The sequence below is a fragment of the Pelodiscus sinensis genome, chromosome 15 (assembly GCF_049634645.1).
Source record: "Pelodiscus sinensis isolate JC-2024 chromosome 15, ASM4963464v1, whole genome shotgun sequence".
Lineage (NCBI taxonomy): Eukaryota > Metazoa > Chordata > Testudines > Trionychidae > Pelodiscus > Pelodiscus sinensis.
In genome coordinates this window covers 17,049,332-17,070,697 of record NC_134725.1, presented here as the reverse complement: position 1 = coordinate 17,070,697, position 21,366 = coordinate 17,049,332, and the positions used below count along the sequence as shown (strand labels likewise).

Sequence of the window (21,366 nt, the reverse complement as noted above, 5' to 3'; positions counted from 1 at the left end):
TTTTTTTTGGAAATAGGAAATATAAAACCAGCTCACATGCAAACCCAATGAATACCCACAAATTTCTGCACTAAAGATTACTGCTACACCATACACAAGCCTGAAAATGCCCAGATTACAGCTGCTTAAAAACTGAGAATTGTACGAAAGATGGCAGATCTTCTAGTATGCTACACAAGGAAAAGCAAGCTCTATACAACCTGGTAGTCGGTAGCATGAGACCTTGCCAGGACTGATCAATACCTAAAGCCCTATTCAAGTCCTTTAGGCACTTTTAAAAATGAAGAAGTTACTCACTTTTGTGCAGTAAGGATGGTTCTTCGAGGGGTCCCTGTGGGTGCTCTACTCATGGTGTCGGGCTCGTCCCGGAGCCGCAGCTTGGAGGCTTTGCATAGCTATATTCAGCCGGATTGTGCATGCGCGGTGTGCAGCATGTGCCATTCGCGCCTTTGATCTTCATGCACACCTGGCTTACCTGTCATTTCCTCTCACCATTCGGTGTCTGTAAGGATACAAAAAGAAACAACTCTGAAACAGGGAGGAAGGGTGGGACCTGGAGCACCCCCGGGGATCCATCTCGAAGAACCATTGTTACTGCACGAAGGTGAGTAACTTCTTCTTCTTCAAGTGGTCCTCACGGGTGCTCCACTCATGATGACTTTGTAGCAGTACTTGTGTTGCGTTCCTGGAGTTCAGGCTTATCAATAACCGAAAGTCCTGCCAAGGACTCGGGCATCCACCGCCGAACTACAGGCAGTCCCCGGGTTACGTACAAGATAGGGACTGTAGGTTTGTTCTTAAGTTGAATTTGTATGTAAGTCGGAACTGGCGTCCAGATTCAGCCGCTGTTGAAACTGACCAGCAGTGGCTGAATCGGACACGCCTGGGACAGAGCAGCTGGGGTGCTGCTGGGTTGGTCCCGCAGCGCCGCTCCTCGGCGCTACTGGACCAACCCGGCAGCACCTCAGCATGTAATTTTCTCTGCCCCAGGTGTTCCCAAGTCAGTCGCTGCTGAAACTGACCAGCGGCTGACTACAGGAAGCCCGAGGCAGAGCTGGTCTTTCCCGGACTTCCTGGAATCAGCCGCTGATCAGTTTCAACAGTGGCTGACTTGGGGACACCTGCGGTAGAGCAGCTGGGGTGCTGCCGGGTTGGTCCCCGCAGCGCCGAGGTGCGGCGCTGCGGGGACCTACTCGGCAGCGCCCCAGCTGCTCTGTCCCAGGCGTCCAGATTCAGCCGCTGTTGAAACTGATCAGCGGCTGATTCCAGGAAGTCCGGGAAAGACCAGCTCTGCCTCGGGCTTCCTGTAGTCAGCCGCTGGTCAGTTTCAGCAGCGACTGACTTGGGAACACCTGGGGCAGAGCAGCTGGGGTGCTGCTGGGTCGGTCCATTAGCGCCGCACCTCGGCGCTGTGGGACCAATCCGGCAGCACCCCAGCTGCTCTCCCCCTGCTGCCACCAAGTCAGCCGCTGTTGAAACTGATCAGCAGCTAATTCCAGGAAGCCCGGGACAGAGCAGCTGAAAACGGAACAGCGGCTGACCCAGCTGCTGAAACTGAACAGCAGTTGACCCAGCTGCTGAAACTGAACAGTGGCTGACCTCAGCGCTGTGGGACCAACCCAGCAGCCCCCCAGCTGCTCTACCCCAGGCGTTGGCGAGAAAAGCCTGGTCTGCTGGGGGGGCGGGACGCACTAGGTGCGCCCCCCCGCCCCAGCAGACCAGGGAGACGTGGAGAGGCTTTTCTCGCTGCGGAGGACGCAGGTGGCGGGACCGCGGCGCGTCTCGGCGGTCCCGCCGCTCGCGTCCTCCGTGGCGAGAAAAGCCGCTTCGCGTCTTCCTGGTCTGCTGGGGGGAAGTGCCCCCCGCACCTCCAGAGGCAGCGACAGTGGGGGAGGCACCCCACACTAGCGGGGCCCCCCAGTTCGTAACTAGGGGTCTGACTTAAGTCGGACCCACATAACCCGGGGACTGCCTGTACTGCATAGAGGTGAAGCTTGAGGACCATGTGAATGCCCTGCAGATTTCTGGCAGTGAGACTCCTCTGACAAATGCCGTGGATGTTGCCACTGCCCTGGAGTGCGCCCTAGGTAGAGTCTGAAGGGGCTTTTTGAGGATCAAGTGACACGTGGTGATGCAAGAGACTATGATGTTGTACAGACGCTGGGAAGACAATGGATTGCCCTTGGAGTGGTCTGCTATAGATACTATTAGGCGGTCGATCTTGCGCCAGGTCCATGTTCTGTCTATATAAAATGCTATAGCGTGACATACATAGAGGGTATGGAGTAGCGAGTCTCAAATAGAGGCATGTGGCTTCGGGTAAATGACGGGTAAAATGAAGGATTCGTTGACATGAAACTGTGTCGTGACTGGATGGATACGCAACGTGACTGAGTCCTTGTTGAAAACCATAAAGGGTGGCATTGCCATTAATGCCACCAGTTCGCTAATCCTACAGGCAGATGCAATTGCCAATAAGAATACCACTTTCATGTTGAGCATAGATAATGATGTGGTGGCTGGTGGCTCGAAGGGTGGGTACATTAACGTGTTGAGGACCAAATCCAAGCTCGAAGCGGGGGGCACGGGTCTTTGTGGTGGTTTGAGGTTTGCTATTCCCTTGAGCAGTCTCTTAGTCATGGGATGAGCAAAGATGGAATGACCTTCGATGGCGGCATGGAAGGCGGTGATTGCTGATAGGTGAACTCTCAGAGTAGAGATGGAAAGATCTGCCTGGTGTAGGGAAAGGATATAATCAAGAATTTTATGCATCGGTGCCAAGTGTGATTCGATGTCACTTTTCTCACACCAAGCCACGAATCTTCTCTATTTTGCCAGGTAAGTCCTTCTTGTAGTTTGTCTTCTACTGTTCAACAGTACTGTCGTCACTGCTTCTGAACAAAGTTCCTCTTCTAGTCCGAACCAGCAAGGAGAGACACTGTCAGGTGGAGGGTCTTTGGTCTGGGATGTAGCAGGGACCCTAGGTTTTGAGAGAGAACGTCTGGGAGAAGTGGCACAGGACGTGGTGGTACCAGGGACATCCTGTGAAGGAATGGATACCATGGTTGTCTTGCATAGACTGGGAATCTTTTCCAGAGTGGAGGACCTCATCCGTCTTTTCTGCGAACAACTTGTTTTTGTCAAAGGGAAGGTCTTCCACTTTTATGTGAATCTCCTTTGGAACTGTTGCGGAAGTAAGCCAAGATGAGCACCTCATGGCTATTACAGTTGCAGTTGTGCGGGCTGCTGTGTCCACCACATCCAGCAAGATCTGCAAACTTGTTTTTGCCGCCACAGAACCCTCCTGCACAAGGGACTTTAAGAGGGGACGCTTGCTTTCTGGCAGGTATTGAAGAAGCTGTGCTATCTTTTCATAACTGTCAAAGTTGTGATTCGATAACAAGGCGGCATAATTAGAAATACGTAGGAGCAGAGTTGCCGAGGAGTATACTTTCCTGCCGAATATGTCTAGCTTTTTGACATCTGGTGTTGTCGTATACTGCGGTGTTTTGGCCTGCTGTTGTGCTGCATCTACCACCAGTGAATTTGGTTGTGGGTGATTAAAGAGGAATTCTAGATTCTTGGAAGGGACAAAATATTTCTTGTCTGCTCTCCTGCAGGTTGGTGGCACTGAAGCTGGTGTCTGCCAGATGATGACTGCTGCTTCCATAATGGCTTCATCAATAGGGATGGCAACTTTCGTGCTCTGCTTTGGGTACAAATTTTTCAGCAGTAGATGCTGTTTCGTTTGTGCTTCTGTTAGCTGGATTTCCTGGGACTGGGCCACACATCTGAAGAGTTCCTGGAACTGTTTGAAGTCATCTAGCAGAGACGTGTTGTCAGCCGACGGTCAGGGCAGTGTGTGTGTGTATGTTTCCGAGAAAAGGTTTAACGTCCGTGCCTTTACTGCTAGGACCGGGGTCCCATCGCAGAGGGTGGCCAGCAGGCCAACAGACGCCCCGTTATATAGGAAGAGCTTATTACACCTTAGATTTTAGCTGCTAGAACACAGGGGTTCCTTCACAGAGGGCAGCCTAGGAAAGGCTGAAAAGGTGCCCCAACGGATCTTGTCACCTGGGAGTGACACAGATCCAAACGCCCAAGCTCTCCCTATGTCTGTCCCTTTATGACCGGCTGAAGTTCTTTTAAATTGTGCTTGGTTCTATTACAGCAACTGAAGGAGTCAGGTTAAAGCTTAAACAGTTACAGGTTTATTGAGGAAGCTTATAAATCATATGGTTGCAATGGCTATTGTTCTATTTCTTAACTATTAGCAAAATATAGGTCTTAAAAATGGTTACAAAGAAGATAAAGATAGAAAAATAGAAATAATGGTACCAAGTAACAGCTTACTCTTTCTATGTGTACACTTAAGACAGAGGACCACATCCAGGTACCATTTTTACCCCCTTCTGTGCCTCTCGACTCCAGCATGTCAGGCCAGGGCCCGTCCCTCAATTCCTAGGAAAGACGAAAATACGAGGTGGGCGTCCCCATAGAACCTCGGGAGGTCAAACACCTAACCCGACCAGCAGGTAGAGGGTAGAATGACACTCAAAGTGAGTGTATGCTGGGCCCATCTTATATACCCATGGGGTCACGTATTTCTCTTTCTTATCTGTAATGCCAATTGATGCTGGTCTGTCTGCTGTGAGACCAGTTCTTACAAGGGAGTTGTGAACTTAATTTACACTTGTAAGAGAGATTTGAGATGATTAAATTGGAAGTACGGGACATTGTTTTCTCAGTGGGAAATTCCCCTCCCAGGGACTGTGTGTGTGTTCGAATCAACATAGGTGCCAGCCGCAGCCTCGAAGCCAGCTTATTGACTTAACTGCTCTCTATCCACATATCTGTGTTTCAGCTTCTCAGGATCAGATGAGCCAGCATAGACTATGCTGATATTATTGCTCCTTCTCTGCCCTGTGCTTCAGAGAGGCAAATAAAATGGATGATATGGGGTTAGTCTGTCTGGCCACACGTGTCTGCCGGGAAAATCGCCTCATCCAGCAAAGAGGATGAACGGTCAGGAATTGGATTTTCAGTCTGCTGGTCCTCCGCTTCTGACAACTGTCCGTCTTTCAAGTCCGACTGCTGTATTGTGACGCCCGGGCTGCGTGCTGGAGAAGTGTGAGGTGACGACTATGGTGCTGCTGTGACAGAGTGCCCTACTATCAATGGGCTGTCGTGTGAGGGTTGTTGGTGCACACGGTGATGGGAGTGTGAACGCGACAAATACGGAGAACCACAGCGATGATCATAATATAGATCCGATGGGTGAGGCGACAAACACCTGGATGACCTACAACTGGTATGTCGCCTCTTGTAGCTGGCACGCGGAGAATAGTGATAGCGTGGTGACTATCTACATGGTGGAAAGTAGGATCGGTGCCTGTAGTAGTCGCTGTAGAGCAAGTGACCATATGGGGAATAGAGTCTGTGATAGGACTGCTGTCTTGGGCTGTGGTACTGGTAGGTATGGTGCAGAGGTGACACATACATTGGAGAAGAAGGGGAAGAACCTCGTGAAAATTGTGGAGAAGGGAAGTGGGGGCAGGGGTCCCCTGTGTCCGTGTTGTAACAGATGCCTTTGCCGGAGGCTCTGCTTGTATCAGTGCCGGCTCTGGCTCCTGCGTTTGAGTAAGTTGCAGCACAGCTGTATTTGCCGGTGCCAGGGCTGTTTGTAACTAGGGAGTACCACGCAGCGCTGGCAACAGTGCTTACTGTGTTGCCGGTGCCGGGAGAGTTCCCACTGGTGCTTCTGCAGCCCGTGCAGGTAGCTGCTGCTCCAGCACTGCTTGTGGAGCTAAACGGAGAGGTGCCGGCACCCTTGTAGTACGGGCGCCACCTGACAGCACTGAGGCTGCTTTCAGCACCAAAGAGGCTCTTTCAGATGCCACAGCCTTCTTCATTTTTGTCCCCGACCCAGGTACCGAGGGTCATGGGACAGAGCCAGAGGGCCCTGGCTTATCATTCGCCATCCTCTCACGCGGGAGCGATCTGGCAGGGGAGATCTTTTTTCTTTTATCTGCCAGCAGTTCAGGGGAAGAGACCCTTCTCATCTGGGTCCCCCCAAGTTGTCCAGCATTCAAAGTATTGGGGTCCAGTGCCTTATCCAGAAGGAGCATCTTGAGGTGCATTTCCCTGTCTCAACAAGTGTGTGCTCTCATTTTTGATCAGTGCCCGCATTTTTGGGGAATGTGGTTTTCCCCTGAAAAGCGTATACACGCTGAATACCCATCAGAAACTGGCATGGGCTCACTGCATAGGGCACACTTTTTAAAACCTGGAGATCCAGGCATGACTGGGTTAAAGGTTTTCTGTTAAATTTCCCAAGGCTAAGCTGTCAGTCAGTGACAGAGGGGAGCCTCAAGGAAGTGCTAACAAGTCTCTTTTCTTCTTTTTTTTTTTTTTTTTGTAGATGAGAAGTACAGTGAAGAAAAGTTAATTTACAATTAACTAATTTACAATTAACTAATTACAGATCCCCTGGGGGGGAGGAGAATTGCTGAAGGGATGAGAGAATCGAAGCTCTCTCTGTGCCAGGGACGGTTGAGAGGAATTGACAGGTAAGCCAGGTGCGCATGCAGATCAAAGACACGAATGGCTTGTGCTGCACACCATGCATGCGCGACCTGGCTGAATACAGCTATGCAAAGCCTCCGAGCTGCGCCGCCCGGAGGAGCCCAACACCATGAGTGGAGCACCCACAGGGACCACTCAGAGAAGAATTAAAGGCTGTTTACACTGCCTCTTTACTGAACTGTAACTTCCTCACTCAGAAGTGTGAAAAAACATACACCACCCTCCCAAGCCCAGCAAGTCATAGCACTATAAAGTGCCAGTATAAACAGGCTCTCAGTTCTGGGAGATGCACTCCCAGCACTATTAACTACCCCCCTCATGTAGGTTTACCTAGAGCAGTGTTTCTCAACCAGTGGTACAAGTACCTTTAGGGGTATACTCAAGAGAAGTCTGGGGGGGTACGTCAACACAACTGAAATTTGGAGAAAACTGAATTTTTGTTTTAAGTTTTACAGCACTTTATTATTTTTGTACTCTTTACACCCAGAAGTGTCATCACCCACCCAGCTACAATTAAGCTGTTTAAACAAATGTGTTGCAATAGTAGAAAAAATATAGGTGTGTCTGAAAACTGTAGGTACCGGGGATACTTTTTTTTGAAAAAGGGGTACTTTATAAAAAAAAAAAAGATTGAGAGACGCTGATCTAGAGCAGTAGAAGAGCTCTCAACCAGGGCTGGTGCTATGACCACACTGCTGCATTAAAGCACCGCTGCAGCAGCACTTTAAACTCAGCAAAGCTCTAGTTTAGATTTTTCCTCACGTTATACTTTCAGTTCATCACTATTATACAACCAGACAGACAAGAGGCTGCTGATTGTACTTTTGAAGTTTAATGGAATTTATCAGAGATGAAATGGCTCACCACTTGCCATATTCCAAAAGTCATATAGGGCTGTTCTAGATACTCAAGCATATGGAGTTGTATTAATATTGTTGTGATGAACATGGTGTAAGAATTTATACATACTAGTAATTTTTGTTAAGAGACCAGAAGAGTAGTCTAAAGAAACATAGATGGATCATCTCCTTGGAAGGGAAGTGATAGCATTTCTAGATCACAAATCTTCTAGGTAACAAAAGCTACCTTTAATGAATTAGTCCTCCCCCTCCTACCCTGTAATTAACTGCAGAACATTTTCAGTCACGTTAATCTAATGGTCATTAGCTTATTTATATCGTGATAACCTCTAAATGCCCTAATCAAGGTTGGCGCTCCAATGTGCCAGGTAAGATAAAAACATCAGTAAAAAAGAACACCTGAAAGTTCATAGATGAGAAAATTATCACAGTACAATTTCAGCAGCCCAATTATTGACTTTTTTTGTGGTGAATGTTCTCGTGGTCTTTAAAACACACAGGGAAAGGAGGAGAATGAGGGTTTTAAAGATAGAATTTTCATCTTCTCTCAGGATGGTTTTCACTCAACTGGAAAAGTTAAATTTGTTTCTGAGAAAACTGTCAACGTGTAGGTTCACATTCTGGTCTTCAGAATCTCTATAACTGCAAGGCCCAAATATTTATTTTGATAACAGCCTTTACGCGACACTCCCTCTTTATTCCCAAGAGCAAAAACAACACATTCCAAACATATATAACATGGTAAAGGTAAGAGCAATCAATCCCCACCCTCCCCAATTCCATTCTCTGCAGAGTCAAATCCATCTTGTGAGTATAACTCTCACTAAAGAAGTCTGGTACTACATCAGGATAGGTTATTGATCAAAGGAAGGAAGGAGAGATTATAAAACTGCCTTGAAAACCCCCTAACAACATATTTAACTAATCTGAGGCTGATGGTGTGGTGTACAGAAATTGCCACGTATCTATTAACATTTTAAAGAGTGGTGGTTGGCTCTTAACTCTGAAGCATCCTTTCCCCCCGTTGGGAGCATTCAAAGTTGTAATTTATTAAGAGACTTCTCTACAGTAGAAGACCTGCACTAAGACAACTACCTATCCATGGCTATGAACAAAATGCATTTTAGAAGTTTAATATAACATAAAGATAAAAATTAAATAAAAGCAGAAAAAGATATTTCACACAAACTGTTGGAGCAGAATTTACAAATTCTACAGAAGTAAAACTGACAGTTTTCCCAAGGATCAAAATAATGAATAGATTTTACACAACTTCTAACAGTTCAAAAAAATCTCCCAATCCATTGGTCAATTCACAGGTTAGTTATACCCGGTTTATTTTTTGTTTTCTACTCACCACAGGTCAAGTTTGCAAGAAGCCACTAACCTGTACTGATGAGCTTTACTCTGTGCGGAACACTCAGTTATGCATTATTTTGATAGCATCAAGTTTCTCACAATGGTCCTGCCATCAGCTCCTTCAGCAGTAAGCATGTTTCAGAAGATGGCAGAGGCAAACATTTGGGTCTAACGGGACAAGAAATTACAGCTTCAACTGAAGTCTGCATTATCCCACAACCACAGCTGTTGAGCATGGTATCAGCCAGCCTGGAAAGCTGTTCCTAATTAGGGAAGAAGCAGTCAGCATGTCAAGAAGCACAGCAACCGCTGGGACCATGTCAATGTAAAGAATTGGACTAATGGTCTATATTTGGTGTTTAAAATAGAAAGGAAATCAAACAAACATAGAAAATATAATTGAATGTAGCTACTTGGCTTCATTTATACAGGTTGAACCTTTCTAGGCTGGCTCCCTTGGGACCTGACTAGGCCGAATCACAGAACATGCTGGACCTTGGAAGGTCAATATTGTCTAGCAGCATTACCAACACTTCCACTGCTTACTGGACATTTAGGGTTAAACTACAGCAGTGGTCTCCAACCTTTTTAAGCACAAGATCACTTTTTGAATTTGTCAGTCCAGGCTCTACCTCAAACCCAAACACCCCTGCTCCACACCTTTGACAAGGCCTCACCCTCCTCATCCTGTGAAGATGGGATATAGGAGAGGGGGACAGAGTGACATCAATACTTCCCTGCCTCTGACTCCCCCATTCTGCACAACACGGAGGAGGCTCCTAGGGGGGCAGCTCTGAGGGTCTGGGCAGGAGCAGCAGGGCAGTGGGGGGAGGGACAGCTGAAGTGCAGGCACTTGAGAGCCTAGCAGCCAAACCAGTCAGGGTCATTTATCAGAGACTCCCAAGATCTACTGGTTGGCTGAACTGGATCACTGAACTGGATCACTAAACTGGAGCTAAAAAACAGAACAGAACACTGGGAGCTAGTACTCATGGTGCAAACAAACTTTATGGTACCATGGGAAAGTTAGCCACACCTATGATAAGTGGACATCCAGCTAACTAAAATCATGCTGGACCACAGATGTTGCTGGACCAGGAGAGTGCTGGGTTAGAGAGGTTCAACCTGTATTACACTGTGTCTGCTAAAACCCCACAACCTTTTACCAATCTGATCTTCTCTGGAGAAAATCGTAAATTATGTTGCATTTCTATTTAATGCATGAGCACAGGCACAGCTTTAGCAGAGGCAAAAATCTTATTCAACTTCAACAAGCTAACCCTGAGTGAAGGCAAGAATGAAAATATTATATGGCTCTGTCTAGCTGCTCTCAGCCATCAAATGAACATAAAGAACTCAGGTGCAAATAGCAGCTGAACTTAGTCTAGCTTTCTTCTACCATTTCTTAGGAGAATGATAAAGCCACTGATCTAAAATTGCACTCCAACAGTTTAAGTTTTTTTTTTAACCCATCAGAAAACAGCACAACCTCTCCAATTTAGATGCTGGTCTCCTGATATCGTGCAAATACATGTGCAGATTCAATCTGAGCAAGAGATTCTAAACCAGCATTATCTATGTTGCCAACCATAATGATCTTACTGTAAGTCTCATATATTTGATGTTATACTAAAATTCCCAGAGGCATGTGATTAGCAGAGATCTACACTTCTGTTTAAAAAATGAAATAATTTTCTAGCCCTGATGTTTGCAGAGAAAAGCTGGAAAACATAACAAGTATATCCTGAGGACTCAAAATCCAGAAGGAAAGAACGCTAAAGTGTTTTAAAATGTAATTATCAAATGAATCAATCATAATTTTTGGAGGGGAAAGTGGCTGAAATGACTTTTGAAAATTTGATTTGGCTGTACTGATAACCTCACAGCTGTTCTGATGCTGAACTTTTTCATCTCATCATGACAAAAGATATCAGTTGAAAAGATGATGGAACAACAATTGCTTATATGAATCTACTCACTATAACTGTATTAAGCTCAGCTCTACTCTGGCGGTACATGAATTTCAGAACGTGCTAATTATGGATGAACTACGTGCAATAAAAAGTTAACTCTGCCAGTCCAAGTGGAAACGGCTAAGGCAAAAGTCTGCTTCATTGGCCACAAACAACTATTAGAGCAAATATACTGATTAGTTTAGCAAGCTATATTAATGAATGATAGCATATTAACATTTGTGTTATTTTCCTCTTGTCTGGAGGATTTTAAAAAATATGCTGATTTCAACAATACCATGGATTAGTGTGAACAATGGAATTTCTGAGAGGCAATCATTTCTGTTAATCCCATGATTTCCTTCAATCATGCTACTACAGAGTACAGCTGTTCCCACAAAATGCAGAAAGAGTGGTTTGTAAAGTTATGTTTCACGTGAGAGATCACCAGCAATCTAACTCCTAAATGAGTCACTGTTATTCTAAGGCTTGCTGTGAAAACAATGTTGGTGTGCCCACTATAAGATATTTTTAATGTCTCTAAATAATACTTTGCACTACTATACAATAGATATAACCAGATCACGTGAACCAAACTACTGGATCACAGTACTATTGAATAGTGATAGAAATGTAGCCGTGTTAGTCTGGGGTAGCTGAAGCAAAATGCAGGACAATGTAGCACTTTAAAGACTAACAAGATGGTTTATTAGATGATGAGCTTTCGTGGGCCAGACCCACTTCCTCAGATCAAATAGTGGAAGAAAATAGTCACAACCATATATACCAAAGGATACAATTAAAAAAAAAATGAACACATATGAAAAGGACAAATCACATTTCAGAACAGTAGAAATCAACAATGGAAAACCCACCGACTCATACAGTTACCTACATGCTTCTAGCTCCCATCCAGAACACACCACACGATCCATCGTCTATAGCCAAGCCCTTCGATACAACCGCATCTGCTCTAATCCCACTGACAGAGACCAGAAGCTTCAGGATCTCTACCAAGCATTTATAAACCTCAACTACCCACCCGGAGAAATAAAAAAGCAAATTGAAAGAGCCAGACGAATACCTAGAAACCATCTACTTCAAGACAGACCCAAGAAAACCAACAATAGAACACCACTTGTCATCACCTACAACCCCCAACTTAAACCTGTTCAACACATTATCAATAAACTACAACCTATACTGGAACAGGATACCATACTCAAAGAGGCTCTGGGAGACAGATCCATAGTCTCCTATAGACAACCACCTAACCTCAAGATGATTCTTACCAATAACCACAGGACATACAACACTAATACCAACCCTAGTACCTTCCCTTGCAACAAACCCCGTTGCCAGCTTTGTCCACATATTCATTCTGCTGATACCATTATTGGACCTAACCAAGTGAGTTATAAGATCAAGAACACATATTCCTGCACATCCAGAAATATAATTTATGCTATTATGTGCCGAAAGTGTCCGTCTGCTATGTACATTGGACAAACGTCTCAGACACTTCGCCAAAGGATTAATGCCCACAAAACAGATATCAGACAAGATCACAAAGAAAAAACAAGTTTCTTGCCATTTTAAGCAGAAAGGACACTCTCTCAATGACTTAACCACCTGCATTCTGCTACAAAGACCTTTTACATCTGCACTTGAAAGGGAATCCTCTGAACTGTCATTCATGTTAAAATTCGACACTCTCCGAGAAGGAATGAACAAACACTCAAACTATCTTACCCATTACCAAGATAGCTTCCCCAATTATCACCTCTAATACCATTAGCTCACAGACATCCCACTCTCCCCACCTCTAATATTATCAATTCACAGACACTTACCTTCCTTCCTTCTCCCCCCCCCCCCCCACATTCCCCTCCTGTTCTGAAATGTGATTTGTCCTTTTCATATGTGTTCATTTTTTTAATTGTATCCTGCAAGCGGGTCTACTGCTGGAAAGGGCTGTTCCAGCCAACCTTGAGCAGCCCCTGCCTGTGGCAGGGGTAGAAAGGGAGCTGCTCCAGCCATGCTAGAGCAACACTCCACACACCTGCACTCTTCTGAAATCCTTTAACTGGTTAAACAATATATTTAACCAGTTAATCAATTAAACAGGATTTTACATCCCTACTCATAACCTTAAGACATTTCTGATAGGTTAGAGCTTGCCTTACAACCTTAATTAATGTTAACATACTATTTTTACTATAGCATTTCCTAGTCTCATTTAGTCAGAATTCCTGCCCCCTTCTCCTTATCCCAGCATCCCAACTTCTCCTCCCAACTTTCCAGCTCTTTATCACAATCTTTCCTTTTTGCACTCTAACTCATCAGATCTATCACCTCCTTCCCTTTGCCCTAATGCTTCTCAGTTCCAATGTCCTTGCCCAGCCTGTATAGCTCAGTCTTCCCTTTTCTACTGGCTCCCAGAACCACTATGATCCTACTTCTCTCCCTGGTTCCAACTCCATTTCCTTTTCCAGCCAGTCAGTCATTCTCCAAACCCACCTGACCACCCATACCCCCCTTCTCTTTCAAGCTCCTTGTCCAAATCTTATCCCCTTATATAGGTCTGACTCTTGTCTTCTTTGCATTCAGATCAGGCAGCTTCCTCCTTTACATTGCCTGGACCCATCGCAGAATGGTGATGGGATATGACCCTGGGAACTCAAGAAAAAGACAGTATCATTGCAGTCAGTGCTGGTGCACAACATGGCTTTGAGTAGCCCAGAGCTACATCTGCAGGAAAAAGGTCTCCTTGGCCCTGTGTTAGAGCATACCCCATGTGCATAAGCTCTGTTGGGAATTTAACTGCTAAAATTTAAGTCATCCCTAAGAAGGGTACTGAATCAGGGAAGTACAACCTGTATTATAGATTTAAAATACAATTAGTTTTAAAAATAAAGTAACTGTAATACATTCTAGGAAACTGTGGATATCACAAACTAATCTGTCTCTCTGTATATATATATTAGAGATTTGTGTTCTGTCTCTCTGTTCCTTCAAGAACTCCTCCTAAATGTTAAGAGCCAGGGCCATCAAATTTCATATGCAGCTTCCTCTTACCCTAACTTAAAGCAAAGCCAGGGTTTGGCTGTGCCAAGAAAACAGAAGTGCTGGGAATGGGACTGTTTTCCATAACATGGAAAGGAAGTGGCACAGACAGAAGGGACACAATATTGAACGTGGCCACCAGGGACAGCAAGACCACAGGGAAGAGCTGTAATAACAGAGAGATCACTGAGGGCAGCCACACCACCAAGAAAATGGCCAGCAAGGCTAGAGGTCTGCCATCCTGCCTGCTACCAGACTGAGGAAGTAATCCTCCTGCACCAAACCCTTTCCCCTGCTTGACCCCTGGGAGGAGAGAGAAGGCCTCTGACAGCTGGAGGAAGGGAGGAGAGAGAAGGTCCCACCAGACGGGACCTCCCATCCTGACCTCCTCCTCGCTCCCCAGCCTTCATTCTCTCACTCTCCTATACATCCAGCCTCCTACCCTGCCCCCCCCAACACCAAGGACCTCTCATGACTCCTGCACCCCACACACCACTAACCCCTGCCCTAAAGGACCTGGGCAACACTGGGTAAGTCTTCTATTAAGAAGAAACCATGAGAATAATTGAGATTCAACATGCATTTAAAGTCTAATGTAGACTATGTATTGTCTTTCAGAGCGTAAAATTTTCAAAGGCACCTAAAATGATTTTGTAGCGTAAGTCCCAGTATATCTTAGGGCTTTTGAAAATTTTATTCACATTCAACAAGGACTGAAGATTTCACATGTCAGAAGCACAATTTTCCTTCCACTCCCACTAAAAGACTTGCATCCAGTTATGAGATAATTCTAGGCATGCCCAGTTATTCTCTCTCCCCAATGCAACTGTCTTCCATACCAGATATATAACAGCACTACTGCAGTCTTTCCTCTCAGATACTTTCTATAGGTTACTGACTGTATATCTCTGAATAATATTTGGCTCGGTGTCAGGGAAAATATATTGGGATGGAAAGGGGGAAAAAAGGTTAAATAATAGATAAGCACATTTTTCACATTTGAAAAATGGGAATTTGAATCAGAGTTACTGAAATATAGTGAAACTGGTGTCTCAATCTCAAAGAAGGAAAAATTAAAATAATTTAGATTATCCTTTTTTAAAGTGTTTTTATGAAACCAGAATGCCTATACAAGAAATTTAACATTAACCAAAAAGAAAAAAAAGTAGGATAAATAAACACTGCCATTTATTGAAAACGATCAACAGGATGGTGAATGTGTATTGGTCCGCAAAAGATTAAAAACAAACACAAAAAGACAAAGACATTGGCGGTTAGAGGGAGAATCAAAACAGGAAGTCAAGAGGAGACTCAGAACAATTACTGTAGTGGAGTCTCTTCAAACAGGAAATCTGCTTGTATTTTACATTGCACATAACCAAAGAACTATAATCTAGCAAATTTCAGCTCCTTTCAAAGAGTAATCTGAAACATTTCTACATTAAGAAAGGACACATTTCACTTTACTTTCTAGTATGGATACATTAATAAAGCTTAGCTTTATACTGCAGTGAAGCCGCCTCCCCAGGAACTGGCTGAGTATAACTGATACCATTAATTAACTGATACTTATTGGTTAAATGGTTAATCAGTAAAACTCTAGCATCCCTACTATACAGCAAAAGTAGATGCAATCTCAAAAACCAAGGATGCTGCCAATCTATTAATTTTGGACTTGTCTATGTAGTGCAAGGCACTCCAGAATGGTGATATCTGTAAAGTGTTCTAATGTGCTATGCTCTGCTATATGCAGACCCAGTTGGTACACTCAAACAGGTATCTTGTTTGTGCTAATATACTCTTATATTAACACAACCTACATATTTTAGAATGCACTAGCAAAGTCTACAAAGGGTAGTTACAGATCATACACTTCTGGTGTGTCTGCCTGTGCCAGGTAGACAAGCCCTCAGACTCATCAATAGTTGGCCTGCCCAAGAATGCTAGCTACAATGGAAATAAATTCCATCTGATCATTTAGAACACCCCTCTTACCAAAGATGATGGATACTCTAGTGCCAAAATTGACACTATACAAAAACTTTCTTGTACAACTTCAGCTCAAATTAGAGAAGAATGAACACCAAACTTTAAATTGACCCTGCTGTTAAAGTTTAACAATGGTAGGTTTGACTACAGTAGAGCCTATTCCTAATAAATGTCTTTACTGACACAATTATCTTACAGCAGCAAGTGATTGGATCTATTCTGTGATGACCTTAAAGTTTCGGAACTTGCTCCCATCCTTGATCATAGACAACTGTTACCATTTTAAAATAATGCATCTGTTCGCTTTTTTTCTCTTTTAAATTATGGTTTTTAGAGCACTTTCCTTTCCCTCTCCTTTACATGCCCTTTTCTTATCTTCTCATTTGATCTTCTGGTTTTCAGTTTGAAAACTGTATTGTGATTCTTTATTCTTTAAAAATATATTATGATTTATTGTGCAAAGTCTGTATATGGTGAGGAGTGAGAGAGATAGTATGAAACCATCAGTCTAAGAGAGTTTAGTTATGGTCTTTGGTTGGATTATGAAAAATGAGGCTGCATGCTGCCAGAATACCAGTCTTCCACTAATAGAGCCCTATGTCCACAAACTTCTATCTTTCCCAAAAATCATCTCTCAGACCTTGTGTGCAAGCATTCGGACTATGACCTCCATCACTTTTCACCTTTGGTTCCAGAGTTGCATTCCTCCTAGGAGCACAAACTGAATGGCAAAACTTTTTCTTGTAGTGGAACCTGAACATTTGGCATTTCAGATTTATCCGTACTGCGCTTAAGCAACATTGCCTAAGACTCTATATTTCAATTTTTGGCCTTCGATGCAAAGGCAGGGGATAATATGAAATTACTATTTCCTTTAATAAAGAGTTTTTTTATTTTGTATTTTTAGAGTGTTCCACAAGGAAAAAATGTGTTATGGTTCCCTATGTCTTTGGTAGACCACAGGTCTGGTATCCCATAACACATATCTGGTCCCCAAGGCCTGAGGCTTCCCCCAACCCCCATCATTAGGGGGCCGGTGCTAGTGCTCCAGTCCTGTGGCCTTCTCCCACCAAGACCCCAAACCTCCCCTCCACTCCTGCATCCTACCTCCTGCTCAGCCCTCCCACCTCCAGCACTTTCCTGCACTCTTCCTGCCATCTAGACAATACACCTCTCCCAGCAGCCCCTTCCCATACACTTAACTCCTCATTTTTGGTGCCACCCCCAGAGTACAGAGGAGCCAATAAAATCTACTAGCCTGGGCCCTCCTAGGCTCTGACATGTCATGGGAATGTCTTTCTGCTTCTCAATAAGGGTTTTTGTTTGTTTTTGCTTCACTTTTCTGCAGCCCCTGACTGATTTTTCTGTGATCAGTGGCCCCGGACTATGATGACCATATTTTCTGAACTAAAGTTAGGGACCTCCCACTCCTGGAGGTAGTATTCTCCAGGTCAAGATGGACACATGACCAGAAGAAAAGAGTGAAATGTGACCCCTTTCAGAACTCCTCCTACCGTCCTCCTACCAATAGAGATGGGTTTGGCCTCCACAGAACCTCCCATGCAACTATCCTGCAATTGCATTAACCCAACTTGTATTGCTAGGGGAATTGTTCACTCTAAGATTTTCCTCCCATGAACGGAGTGAATTTTGTCTCGTGCACCAGTATTAAGTTCATGTGCACTTGTTTGAATGTGTGCCACAGTGGCACCCAAGTTATTAATAAATATCTTATAAACCTCTCCCTTTTCCCTCTGCTGCCATGTCTCCCACCCTTCCCTCAGCCCATCTGCTCCTCTGGTGCTTGCTGCTGCCCCCCCCCCCAACCCCTCACCCTCCTTTCCTGTCCTGGTTCCTGCCCTTCTCATTCCCCTCAGCCCTTTGGGGACCTGCCTCTCTCCCCATCCTCCCTGACCCCTGCACCAGCCCTCCTCTAACCCTGTGCACTCCTCCTCTAGCCCCACTCTAATCATCTGTTAGCTGCCTCTCTCCATCCCCTCTCCTAACACCTCCCTCTACCCCGTTGCCATGCCTCTCTCCTCTGGCGCCTGTTCCTCCCCTCCATGTCTGCCCTTCTGTTTCACCCTCACAATCCCTGGCACCTGCACCTTCCTGACACTTCCCCCTTCCCTCGCTGCCCCTGTCCTCCTCCTCCCTGGTGCCTACCCCCTCACCACCCTCTGCCCCATTTTCCCTCATGCCCCTCTGTGCCCTCAGGCGACTTGCTCCATCCCCTGCCTTCCTCATGCCTATCCTTCCTTTCAACCCCTCTTCTCCTGGTACCCATTCCTCCCCTCTTTTCCTCCCTCTTGCCACCATTACCCCTCCCTTCTCCTCTCCCAGCATCACCATCCTCTACCTTCTCCCACCCACACTGACATCTTCCCTCTCCTGCTCTTTTCCTCATTGTCTCCTCTTGGCCCCCTGGCATTTGTCTCTCCTACACCCTGCCCCTGGGCTCTTGCCCCTTTCTTCTATTGCCCTGCCCTCTCTCTCCTCAGCACAAGACCTTTCTTTCCTCATCCCCACTTAGTCCTCCCCTTGCCCTTTCCTTCACCTTCTGCCTTTGATGTGGAAAGCAATTTGCAGGTGCCAAAGCCACAGCACTATTTTCCGTAGTGTGTCCCGGCCCCATAAACCCCAGCAGCACTGGCCCCAGCTGCTGCCTGGGCGAGACTGCATGCCAGGACTGGAACAGAGGCCACCCACAGTGCTATTTTTATTATCAGGGCCCTGGTCCCCATGGGCTACCCAGCTCCAGCTGGAGTCAAGCAGCAGCTACACGAGGCCCATTCTGGTGAGGTTTCCCTGGCTGGAAAATGCCTCGTGCAGCTGCCTCTTGACTCCAGCTGGAGACAGGATACCCTCAGGGACTGGGACTGCGGTACTAAAAATAACACTGTGGGTGGCCTCTGCTGCAGTTCTGGCACCTACCAAGTCTGGGTACACCCTGCCTGCACTGTCCCAGCCAGGCTCTACACAGCTCCTACCAGGGCTCCAAGGCATGGAGATCAAGGAGCAGCTCTACTGCATTTTGCCTTGGACCCACCTGGCCCCCCAGCAGTGGCAGCTACTGTACTAACAAGCAGCCTTGAGAAGGAGGCAGTGCCAGACCAGGAGCCCCCATGGTGGAGGGGTCCCACGGGCAAGGGAGGGGCCTCACGCCACCAGAAGCTGAACTGGCAGCCTACGCACTCTGTTGGAAGGGTGGGGGGTGTGAGGGAGAGGCTGCTGCGCTGCACGAGGAACAATGGCAGTGCATGGAGCCATTTCTTGATTGCTTCTTCCTGCAAGCCAGTGACCCTATCAAGTAGTGAAATGCCCAGAGGGGCTTTCCAGCACATTTCACTGCTTGATGGAGACACCGGAAGAGAGTATTTAAATTCTGGACTATCCCCGAAAAATCAGGACATATGGTCAGTGTACCCCTGACACAAAAAATGCCCCCCTCGTCCCCAAGTTCACAACTTTGGTATCCAGCTGCCCTGTTCCTCCCTTCCTCTAATTTTTCTAGTAGTAAACCCGGAATACATAAGCCTGGAGAAAAGAAGATATTAGAGTGAGATTCTGGAGTCTTGGGACTCTAGGAACTCTCAAATGCAGGCTGTGTAATCATAACTGGCTGGAGGGCAGGTATGTGAAGAATGCTGCTACTGACAGAACAAGCTTCTTTCTGTGTAAACAGCATGAGTTAACAGGATGAAAGCATTGTAAAATCAGCATGGACACTCCACTTTCACTAATATGCACAAGAAAGCACTGAATATGCAGCTGTAACTAGCAGCAACCCCAACTTCAATTTCCTAAAAGTTAGTACTTTTTCAGGTGATCAAACACACGAACTCTTTTTCCTGCAGAGTTCCTTTTAGGAATGCCATCCTGGTTCACTTGGCGTTTCAGACATGCAGCACCGTGCATTGGTGGGATCAATAAAGTGCACACCCAGAACCACTCTAATCCTCTAGCACAGTGGTCTCGAACCTTCTTAATCATGAGATCACTTTTTGATTTTAAGTGTAATCCAGGATCCACTCAAACCCAAAATTCCCTTGCCCTACCTCCTTCTCACCCCTGGCTCCCTCTATCCTCCCTCACTTTTATCAGGCTGCGGGCAGAGGTGCAGAAGGAGTTCAGGACTGGAGCCAGGGTTCAGAATGTGGGCTCCAGCTGGGCACCACTTACCACACGTGGGTTCTGGGTGGTCGTGCAGGGGTCTAAGGCAGGCTCACATCCCTACCCTGGCCCTGTACCACTTCCAAAAGCAGCCAGCAAACTCTCTCCATCCCTCCCCCCTCTGTTCTGAGGAGATGGGATACAGGGTGAATGGAGGGGCATCCTAACATCAGCAGCCCACTTCCTCTTATTTCCATGCCCTGCACAGCAAGCATGAGACTCCTAGGGATGAGGGGCATCTCCAAGGCAGAGGGCAGGAGCAGCACAGTAGTGCTGCGAGGGGCAGATGAAGTGCCAGAACTTGATAGCCTCCCTGCCAAACCTCTCAGGATCACCTGTCAAAGGTTCCAAGATCTACCAGTAGATCCCGAACTACTGGTTGGGGATCACAGCTCTAGCAGTATAGAAATCAGAGCGCACACAATGTAGTTCAGACTTAACTTAAATTACTCTTTCATTAAGCAGTGCTCTGATCAAACACAACTAAGTTACAAGTTTATACATTGAGATCACTCTATTACTTTTCATTTGTAACTTTAATCATAGACTTCAGCATTTCTAGGGTTGAAAAGTTCTAGTGCAGTGGTTCCCAAACTTTTCAGCATCACACCCCCCCTTTCTGATTTTTGAGAAACCCTCATCCCCCCTCCCTCCCAAAAAAATAGCAGCAAAACTTGGGGTGGGATTGACGGGGGGGGGGGGGGTGGCTGAGTCGCCTGGCATCCCTCCTGGAATTTCTTCACACACACCCCCCACCCACACTCCTCAGTTTGGGAACCCATGTTCTAGTGTATTAATCTAATACACCAGCTCTCTTAGCCTGACAATTGCAGTTTTTAGGCCATTGATATTAGAGGAATATACTGCAGTTGCATTTTTTTAAAAAAAGAAACAGTTAAAGGACTATGTTAAAATATTTGACTTCTACAGAGAAAACTTACATCCCTTCAAGAATTTTATGCATTCAAATGTTGAAAATAAAATTGATGCATTTAAGGAAAAGTGATGCAAAGAGAGAAGTGAGGTCTAGAACTTAGACAACCATAGTGAGCCCAGTTCTAGTCCCAACTCTGATTCCTGTAATGCCTTTGGGCATCTAAAAAAAGATATGAATTTCAAAGTCACCTAGGTGATTTGGGAGCACAAATTGCTAAGAAAGTCAATGGGACTGGTATTCTTAAATGACCTGGATGCGTTTGAAAACCACACTCAATGTTCCACCTCACACAGACACAGCAGAAGGTTGGATACCATTTCCTATAAACAACAGCATGCAACATGTGAGCAAGGTGTGAGTACTTAAATGGAAGCAAGTTTAATTTCTCCCACTCTTCACTTTATTAATCCCTAGCTACTTTGACTGCACAAAATCATCTTTGTAT

The 21,366-nt window shown here is 45.6% G+C and overlaps 1 protein-coding gene and 1 long non-coding RNA gene across 2 annotated transcripts in view; one reads left to right on the top strand and one right to left on the bottom strand.

Annotated features, from left to right (window-relative positions):
- LOC112547735 (uncharacterized) overlaps positions 1-11,571 on the top strand; it is an 82,777-nt gene extending 71,206 nt beyond the window's left edge. Inside the window, exons 7-8 of the long non-coding RNA XR_012895973.1 lie at positions 6,485-6,569; positions 8,808-11,571. This is a non-coding gene — a long non-coding RNA (uncharacterized LOC112547735). The remainder of the gene's footprint in view (positions 1-6,484; positions 6,570-8,807) is intronic.
- Positions 1-21,366, bottom strand: part of PPM1F (protein phosphatase, Mg2+/Mn2+ dependent 1F) — a 64,270-nt gene that overhangs the window by 39,920 nt on the left and 2,984 nt on the right. The window lies entirely within an intron of this gene.